Raw genomic sequence first — 9536 nt, 5'->3', positions numbered from 1 at the left:
TACGTTCAGTTATTAGAGCCAAGACACACGCAGGTCAATCTAAACGTACTCGCGTATGGCGGGGCTCTTAGTAAGGTACACTAAAACCCTGTGCTGCACATCTTCTGGGGCATATCAAATATCTATTCAAATTATTTTGTTTGATATAGTATTTCGTAATGTAGCAAATATATTAACAAAGCCAATGGATTCGTAGCCTAGTGGTTTGAATATGGGTTGAGTTTAACGGGTGCGTGAGGTAAAACACCGGGCTGCACATCTTCTATGTCAGCATATATTAAAAGAATTTTGTTCTAAATTAGAGATTGATTGATGGAACATAGTGCATTAGGGTCTTCAAAAAAACCGCACAAACTAACAGATTTGTATACTTCTTGACTTTCAGCCAACTTTTGCAAATCTAAACATTGCTGAAAATTAATCATTTTCCGTCCAAAATCATCGTATTTTGAAAACTGCTCGTATGGATAATCAACTTGAATGCTTTCAACATCGAAAACTTGCTAAATTTCTTTAATCTGAATAGTACAATGATTTGAAAGAAGGCAAGATCATTAGCTCCTTTTGTTGTCTTTGGCCCCCCCGACACCTCGAGCAGGGCTTGTGAGAAACTCTAGGGTAATGTGCTAAAAGTCAACTATAGCCTATCTATAGCTCGTTAATGGAGTGCTTGTGTCCTCAATAGGGCTCCAATTGCAAATAGTCTTGAGTCACAATACTACTTGTGGTCCTGGCTAGTTTGATAGCACTTAGACAGTGCAAGAAAGTATAATGATCGAGGTACTAGGTGTGGGATTTAGGCTCAATGATCATCCTTGTGTACTCACACTCGAACTTCTATCCTCCGTGTTAGAGAGTATTGTGGTATGCTGAGCAAGGTGTATTGCAAACTCAATTTGTTGCGTGCTCAAGACAATTGCTTGGGGTCCTTTTGTTCAAGAGGTTACACAAGATTCAAGCAACTTGATGTGCTTAGGCCATCCCTTGGTATGCTCTTGAGTTGTAGTCCTTGTCTTGCATGTCAAGAGTACCTAGATTCTCCACCCTTGCATGCCTATGAGATGACCTACGGGACCATTACTTGGGGTTCATGGATGGCCTAGGGTTTTCTTGGATGACTTGAAATGAGATGCTTCTCTAGGTTTACCCTATGCATGCGAAAGATCTATGCCTAACATGTGTGATGGAATCGATCCTAGGGATGGCACCTAACTTAATGGGATACCAAAAATGTGAGCTGTTAAGGGGAGGCTAAGTGGTGATCATTCTTACTTTGCCAATATCAGGGTTGCACCTATGCTTAGAACTAAGAGATAGTGTGTGTTTGCATGCAAGAGCAAGATGGAGTTTTCCTAAGGCATATTTGTTTACAATGGCATACTCTAATCCTAGGATCACAATGGCCTATGGGGCTATGGGTTTGCGTAAGAAGAGTGTGACATGAAATGCTTTTTGTGCGTACTCTATGAGTTTCTTGCATGGGTAGGAGTGCGATGAGTGTTGATAAAGCATGGGTAAGTGCGAGTAAGTTGTGTAGTGTGATAGGGTGTATGCTTGACTCAATGTGCACTAATAGGGTCTTGCGAATGTTGTGGCTATTATATGAGTGTGCAACTAGTGTGTATATTATGTGGCTGAGTGAAATGTGTTCATTGAATAGAAAGCTTGGTTCAAAGTGTAGTAGTGCAAGTAGACAAGTAACTTGGTGAGTCTAAAACATATGTGCATCCTTAGAAGCAAGGCGAGGCACACATTGCAAATTGTGCAAAAGCTCTACATCACTGCTATTTCACATGAAAGAGAACCATAAGCAAGCTCGATGCTAGAGGATGTAATTCATAGGCTCATAATTCACTTCTACTTGAATATAGTGTGACTGTAAATACCTCGAGGGCATCCAAATGGACTTTATGGCTATTTGAGGACCCTCGAGCACTGTAACCACATTTGGCCCATACTATCATTACCCGAGGAGCTTTAGCAAGAATGAATAGCTTCAACTAAGTGTTATGTGAAGAACATTGCTCCAAGAATTCAAAACTTCTTTTCCTTAATGGCTCAAAACACCCACATCTTGGAGTTTGCCACATCTAGTACAAAAATCATGGTAGTGCATCCACAGATTGCCCAAAATTTTGAGGTGCCTCACTTGAAAGCACAGTGCCTTAGATGCACCTACTTGTAGTCCACCATCCACTTACACATAGTTGTGCATCATGAACAAGGAACTAAAGCATATAGTAGCTTTACAACCCTAGGCTACCCCCACAACTCTAACATTGTACTTAATTTAGCCTTGTTGCTTTGACTAGTTGCACTAGGTCTTATTGTAGAGCTACATCTCAAAAGGCGCCAAAGGGATTGCAATCAAACCAAGAAAACAACATCCCTAAAACCAAAGGGAAAGGGCCACAGTGCATCGTATGTAAATTTGGTGCATGCCACTCTTTCTTGAAAAGCGAAGGATTGCTTGTGTCTGCATACACTAGACACACTATCGTAAATTAAAACAAAACATTGTTGATCATAAAGCAAAACCGACCCAACAAGGATTTAAGAAATACGAAGAGGGAAATCAAAATGCTGCTATAACAAACAAAAATTAAGATGAAGACACAAACTAAGATCATGAATTAGGGGCAAGAGAACATCAAAATCCCAATAAGTCATATGTAGTCACACAAGGGCCTACCAAATCATTAAGGGTGGTCGATGAACCAAGATACAAAAAGGCCTTGGAGGAACTAACATAGATGTGACACAAACCTAGGATCGAACATCATAGCTTAAGCGAAATGTAAAAGATTTGGGTTAGTCAAAGCACTTAGGTGACTTTGAATCACAAGCTTGAGAAAGAGACAAATAACGAAAATGAGCACCAAGAACACTCGAGTATAAGGGAATCCTACACCCAAATGTAAAATAAAAAGAGACCTTAGATCTTAAAAGTGCCTCACTAGTTGGGCAAGTAGGCCACATAAAAGTACTTGCACAACTCATTCACAAAATAGAAATGAAAATGCAAAAAGTCAACAATCGTTGAATGATCTACAGGCAACATTGCACAAATGAGTCATGATCTCAAAGTTTGGACTATGTTCACTGTGGTGCAACTAGGCACTCAAAGTTTCGCATATAAAAGGTCAGGTTTATAATGATGAATTGATACCACCTACCTAAAACTTACTACAGAGGGCATGTTGTTGATGCTCTCATCAATGAAGGAGTAGACTTTAATGTGCTAACTTACAAATGATGGATGGAAAACCATCTTGTACCATGTGCTTTCTAAACGTGAGGATATGTGATAGGAAATATTCCTCAATAGGACTTTCAAGTAGGCAACAAAATGTGAGGTTGACTAGTAGCACGAAGGGTACATATGTTGCTACAAAATGTAAGGATAATCACAACTTTCAACAAGGGCAATCTTGTTGAACCTTGAGGGAAGGCAAGCACCAAGTTCCTAATACATAATACCTAGTGAGGGAACCATGAAGGTGCTTGAGGAGTGGTTGAGAGAGAAATTTCTAGTTGATAACCAAAAATATTGGAATGACTTCTAGAACAACTACATCTAAGCAATAAAATGCTCCTAGGAAACATTGGAAAATACCGAGAGCTCATAAGCACAAACATTGACGAGGAACTAGTGTAAAGCAATGATGGGTTCCAAAGTCCCTCTTGCTTGCTCAAGGGTACTATGTGGGAAATCGCTAGTTATGGTTACTTAATCCACTTGTGGGACCACTCTCTCATCCAATACAAGAACCCAAATCCTCCCATGACAAAAAAAACTAGATTTAAATGAATAGCCAAGCCAAAAGAGGGGCCAATAGGGGTAGCGAGAATAACCAAACCACTAAAGGAGAGGCAAGCTCTTGTCCATCAAGAGGAAACCCTAGACTTTATGGTTGAACAAGAGTTGCAGCCACAACAAATCATTGAGACACCTAGAAATTTAGGAGTGGCACACTCCTCCTAGACAATAAGTTAAATCATCGTAGCCTAACGGTGCTACCTAGGCTAACCTAGAACAACCTTGCCAAAAGAGCATGAGGAGTACCTAGCATGGCCACTAACATAGGAAGGGAAGGATCACGTCCATGATGAACACTATGGTGAGCTTCTATATAACCTCGTGAGATGCATCTTTAACAAAGAAGTTGAAGAATGTTGTTTAATCTCCACATTCTATGATATGCTCTGCCAATAAACCCTATTGGAGGCACAATCATTGAAACAAAATGCAAAGGGATGAAATCAAATTGAAAATTATTGGTATAATAATCAAGCTTCAATGGCCAAACTTAGAGGACAATTGATGACCAACTTGGTGGAGATATGAGCTATATGGCAATCTCAAAGGGATCCAGCATATGTAACTCCCACTTTCCTTTGAGTACTTGCCATTATGCAAGGAATGGAGTTAGCTAGACCAATCCTACAATACCCCCTACTTGACAAGGTCCTTATTACAAAAGAGGAGCTACATGTTGCCAATAGACTTGGACAAACAAAAATACTCTTCAACATTGCATAATACTTATCCTTAAAGTTGCCACAAATCCTTGATACATGTGTCGTGCTCGGGTATAATCTTGACTTTTACCACTGGCTTCCTCCATCTCAAAGTGATGCAAAAACATAGCCTATGAATGTGTACATACATAAATGATGCATTTCAATGGTTGTACATAAATAAAATATTAAGCAAGCAAAACCCTATTGACATCATATAAGCAATGATGTCAAGATGATGCGATAGAACCAAAATTGACTCAACTCAATCCAAACATTGGTTATTCTTTTTATTTGAACTATTTTGCTTTATTCAAGATGGATCAAAGCATATACTTTCAAACCTGCACTAAGCAAATGCAGGATATAAGAGGTCACTAAATTACCACATCAAGGCTTCCCAAGCCATAAAATTCACCGCTCCTCTTGAAGAACCATTGGCATGACAACATTAGCAAGCAATGGACTAAGTAGAATACCAAACCAAGAATAAGAGTTCCAAGACCACAATTTGAAAAGACCATCCTCCTCATGCAAAGTATGACTTAGACAAGCATGTCTATCTACTTTTACTTCTTTCCATAAAGAATGCCCAATGCCCAACTCCAATTGTGAAGTCTAGCCTTCAATGACAACAAATATTTTCTCCAATGACTAGGCTTCAATCTTTAGGGTACCCTACCTCAAGTCCCAAGGACTACGAATGAATATCATTTTCAATAGTGTTAGTGTTATTCTTTCTAATGAGCCTCCTTAGTCCTTCTAATCCTATAGTACTCAACAAATGCTAGAATCCTTCTTGTATGGCATTCTAACTCAAATAAAAAAAGAAAAAAAAATAAAAAGTAAAATATGTACCCACAGAACAACAACACACCTAGGGGTCCTCAAGTTGGTATGCCCAATGGCCTCAATCAACCAGTTCTGTCCTCCCTAACCCACTCGCGCAACTTCATACTCCCACCACACAAACTCAAGACACATCAAGGGCAAGACAAACCTAGGGATTCTCAACTTAGACCTATCTCCTTGGGTCACTTGCATAATTCTCTTTGCTCCTTCTCAATTCTTTCAATGCCACTATAATAATATCAAAAGAAAGACAAATGAGCATGCCAATTAGGAATCACCTAGTGCTACAAATTCTAGTAGCCAATGATTCATAAAAGGACCTTATCTATTGAGCTCCATCACCATAAACCCACAATACACAAGATAATTCAAGGGTCCTCTTCATGATTCCCCTTTGACTTTCTTGTCTCTCAGCAACAACAATACTTTCCATCTTGTACTCACCAGCTTGTGCCTTGCTTCATCGGATTGTCATCAAGAAGCCAAGAAGCCATCTCCTAACTATGTAATGGCTTATGTAAGCACATGCACTCACATAGTAATTACACAATAACCTATACATAGATTGGCTTCTCAAGTGTGGAAGAATACTATAGTATTGCTTGGAGTTTGACCCATCTCCTAATCTAGCAAAATGTCATGTGCATAGAAAACAAACTAGCACTCCCTTAAGGAGAGAGTATGCGAGGTTTTTGCTTACACGTACAAGCACATATGGTGGCTCATAGTGTCTATCCTGAGTTAAAATTTTCCACAGCAATGACCAGCTTTGACCACCCTATTTCCAATTTAACCACCCTTAGCAACAAAGGATCCCTATCTCACTCCAATTATCACTCATGCTTGACATCCAAGGCAACTCCAACTACCACTTACCATGCCATCAAATTTCAACAAAAACCACCACTCCACCTCACAATGTCAACATGATTTTCCTCAACATTCCTTATCTAAGAGGTGAGTAATGTCAATTGCAAAGGCAAATGGAAAAAGAGAAATATTACAAATGACAGAAGGTGAATAAGAGCACATATCTACCAAATGTGTAATGTATTGGGAATGATCATCAAAATGATTAATGCTTTTGCGATACTCTAATATGGGCATAGCCGCACATGTTGCATATTATAATAGTTTCCCATTAACTATTGCGGTTGCATATTGATTTATAGTATTATTTAAGAGCTAAGCTAAACTCTTGTGCAAGTTGAAATATTTTTTAGTCTTGGAGAGGAAGATCCACAGCTAGGCAAGGTTGCAGGTACTAGCTTTCTACCCAGTTTCGAGAGGTCGATCCAAATTAATATGCAGTTGTATGCATAGGGTAAGAAGGGCCGGCCAAGAGCCAAAAAGAAGGGTAGGATGCCCAACATGAATAAGCTCATTCTTATGTGTGTGCAAACTTGAGAGTTCTCTTCTTCTCCTTTCTTCCATTCTATCTACTTATGCATCAACTTGAGAGTAAGGGAGAGTGAAAGTGTGAGAATGAGGGACTTGGGGAGTGAAACTTCTCTCTTTATTTGTGCTCTTCTCTTCTTCCCCTTCTTCTTGGGTGAGAGGTAGAGTGGAGGAGAGGTTGGGTTATGTCTCTTCTTCTCTACATTTTCTCTTGACATAAGGAAGCGATGCTTTTTAAAAGATATATTCTCATGTTGCACTAGTAGATGCTCCACATGGTGATTTCCAAGTTGCTTATTTGAAGATTAAGCCACATTAAACTTTATTATAGAATCTCATATGGCTACTATATGAATACACTGCACTTCATGTTTATATATATATATATATAACAAGGATGCATCATGTATGTTGTAGTAATAAAGACATGATGATTTAGAATCTATGCAACAAGACTATAACAATCTTGGACTAGTTGCCTTTAGCTTGCCATAGGTAGATGATAAAGAAAACTCTTGTGTGTAGGATATGCTTATTGCAAGCGTAATAATCATTGTAATATATTATTTTTTATCCCTCCATTTCTTCTCCTCTCTCAAACACAAAGAGACATGGAGCCCAAAAGGTGTGAGTACTACACACCATAGGGTACAACCTCCCCCCATACACATTCTTGTGTGTAGGATATGCTTATTGCAAGCGTAATAATCATTGTAATATATTATTTTTTATCTCTCCATTTCTTCTCCTCTCTTAAACACAAAGAGACATGGAGCCCAAAAGGTATGAGCACTACACACCATAGGGTACAACCTCCCCCCATGCACATTCTTGTGTGTAGGATATGCTTATTGCAAGTGTAGTAATTGTTGTAAGATATTATTTTTTATCTCTCCATTTCTTCTCCTCTCTTAAACACAAAGAGACATGGAGCCCAAAAGGTATGAGCACTACACACCAAAGGGTACAACCTCCCCCCAATGCACATTGAGAGGACCCTCTTCAATGCACATATTTGGTTGGATTAAAAAGCTTGTGCTCAAGTTAGCCCACACAAAAAATAGAAAGCATGCTATTATTGCATGCATTCTTGTCATGCTAAGGTTTTGGGACTTAATATGAAATATTAATCAACTAATTAGGTTGTTGAGGCTATGCATCTTTAAAATATTGTAATCCATGTTTAGATGCCTCATGCCACCAAAATAAATAATCTCAATTATGGCATAAAATTATCAAGAATTGGTTGAAACCTCAAGTCAACTCCACAACACATCCATCATCTATCTCTACACAATAATTGTGTCTAACCACAAATAAAGTTAGTGCAAGAATCAATTAACAACATCATTCTCATCAACACTGAGGATATCAATAATAGACAATGGCTGGTCACAATAATAAAGAGCCAAAGGATAACCCACATGCACCCAACTATAAATAAGTGTGCATAATGATCCTTAAAATATGTAAACACTAGTACTAGTTGATGTGTTTATAATGGAAGCACCCACTAATGGTATCACCCATGTACAAAAGAGCAAATGTCACACTTGAAAAGGATATTGGTCCTTATTAACTTTTTGTCAAAGAGAGAACCATCTAAGGCCATCATTCCCTTGAATAAAATAGATAAAAAATTCAAATGTGTCCACCAACATTTAACAATGTCAAACTATGTAAATTTCATTGAGGAAGTAATCGCACGTCTAACTCATAGGAAGCTCTAGTAGTGGCATTACATACAAGCAAATTTGCAACTTTTTCACTTTTGAGTGTGTAGAAAATGTCTTATCTTTTAATTTGTGTTCTTTGATTATGAAAAACTCTAGTATGTCATCCAGTAACAATCTCCTCATAGCCCATATAAACCAACTAAGGGCGTGCCATTTACAAGTGAAGTAAAAAATTATGAACAAAAATACATGTCAAATAACTATAGGGTTTGTTTGTCATGGTGCATGGACATGTAGTGGGGGCACTCAAGAACCCCCATCTAACATAAAATTGCTTGGACATGATCATCTTTTTTGAAATTATGTTTCTCATTCTTGCCCTTTTAGGGTAAGTTTGTAAACTTGTGCTTACAAGTGTTGTGAGAATGGCATTAAAAATCAAACCTTTTAGTGCAAAGGGCCTTGAGCTCGTGAGTTTGCTATGCAATTTAATGCTCCAAGTACGTGGACAACTCCAATTTACTGTTTTGATAATGTAGGTGTTTGTATGTGTAAACAAAAACACCCATAACAAATTTTAAAAAATTAGCCATGGCTTGGGATACTCAATATGTAATTTCCTAATAAAATATAAAAGCATCATATTTCTTTAACATATATGAGGGTTCTTCCTTAAAATGTTTGCACTAAAACATACATTTCAATTGTCATGCTAGTAAATTTTTACTACCATGGTCATTACTCAAGTGTTTTCTCATCTATTTGTGTCAAAATATAAAGAGCATAGCATTGGAACATTGCGCTCCATTTAAGGGTGGTAAAAAGTAGTAGGTCTTTGTGTGATTATTGAGTCTTAGAAAAAGAAAATTTCCCATTTCTTTAGATTTTGAAGGATAGGCACTTGCATGTGCAAGGAGTTTATGAGCACCTACACCTTTCTTTTCCTTTTTAATGTGGCCATCTTTATCCTTTCCTCTCACTTAATGTCAGATTATGTGCATCTAAGGAGCTATTCATTTTAGACACAAAACTAAACACTGGTGCTAAAGTCGGTTTCCAATCTTCATATAACAAATATGTCCATGTTAG

This window comes from Lygodium microphyllum, chromosome 1 (genome assembly GCF_053477565.2).
Source record: "Lygodium microphyllum isolate KBCC chromosome 1, Lygodium_microphyllum_v1.1.10, whole genome shotgun sequence".
Lineage (NCBI taxonomy): Eukaryota > Viridiplantae > Streptophyta > Polypodiopsida > Schizaeales > Lygodiaceae > Lygodium > Lygodium microphyllum.
Note: the sequence above shows the minus strand (reverse complement) of the source record.